Source organism: Otolemur garnettii, unplaced genomic scaffold, assembly GCF_000181295.1.
Source record: "Otolemur garnettii isolate 467f Iridium unplaced genomic scaffold, OtoGar3 scaffold00013, whole genome shotgun sequence".
In the NCBI taxonomy this organism is placed as follows: Eukaryota; Metazoa; Chordata; class Mammalia; order Primates; family Galagidae; genus Otolemur; species Otolemur garnettii.
In genome coordinates, this window is record NW_003852408.1 from 15,818,568 (window position 1) to 15,819,719 (window position 1,152).

General features: G+C 45.9%; 1 protein-coding gene across 1 annotated transcript in view; it reads right to left on the reverse strand.

The window, feature by feature from the left end:
* The window catches only part of SMARCAL1 (SWI/SNF related, matrix associated, actin dependent regulator of chromatin, subfamily a like 1), a 58,994-nt gene that overhangs the window by 39,657 nt on the left and 18,185 nt on the right, over nt 1–1,152 (reverse strand).

Here is a 1,152-nt window from a genome sequence, read left to right on the forward strand (position 1 = left end):
GGGAGCCCCAACCTCACATCGGGTTCTTGCTACCTAGCGCCTCAGGATGCTAAGAAGCCCTTAAAGTTCAACAATCCTAGGTAACAGTTCCTGAATAAGGGTATACTGCAGGATTTTGGAGCGAGGCTGGCCTGGGTTGGAGTCCCACCTCGATCACTCCACAGCTGTGTACCTTCATGTATGTCATTTAACCTCACTATGAGCTGGGCACGGTGGCTCATGTCTGTAATCCTAGCACCCTGGGAGGCTGAGGCAGGAGGACCCCTTGAACACAGGAGCTGCAAACCATCCTGAGCAAGAGCGAGACACGGTCTCTACTAAAAGTAGAAAAATTAGCTGGGTATCATCGCAGGCACCTGTAGTCCCAACTACTTAGGAGGCTGAGGCAGAAGGATTGCTTGAACCCAGGAGTTCGAGGTTGCTATGAGCTAGGCTGAGGCCACACTATTCTAGCCTGAGCAAAAGAGAGACTGTCTCAAAGGAAAAGGAAAAAAAAACAAAAAAACATTTAACCTCACTGTGCCTCAGCCCCTCAGCAGGCAGAAGGGAGAATAACAGGACCTACTTCACAGAGCTATGGGCAGACTAATAAAGTTAATACATAAAGGACAGTGCCTGTGGCTCAGTGATTAGGGCACCAGTCCCATATACCAAGGGTGGCAGTTTAGCTCTGGCTAAACTGCGACAAAAAAAATAGCTGGGCATTGTGGCAGGTGCCTATAATCCCAGCTACTTGGGAGGCTGAGGCAAGAGCATCACCTAAGCCCAAGAGCTGGAGGTTGCTATGAGCTGTAACACCACAAAACTCTACCAAAGGTGACAAAGTGAGACTCTGTCTCTAAAAAAAGAAAAAATTAATAAATAAAGCCCTGAAAACAATGCTTGGCACAACCATAAGTGCTAAAACAATGCTTCTGTCCTATTACTCCACAAAAAGAAAAGTAATTAAGACACACTATAAAAATACTTGCTCATCTGAAGAATCATGGAAAAACGCCAAAAGGACCCTGAGTGCCAGATGTGTGGTACCCTGTGCTAAACACTTGTTTCCTCTCAATGAATTCCTGAAAAACTGGACATTGGCTCATAAATCTGCGAATAAGCCAGTAGAATAGCTCTTTTCTTTCTCCTTCTCACACAGGGAAAACAGAA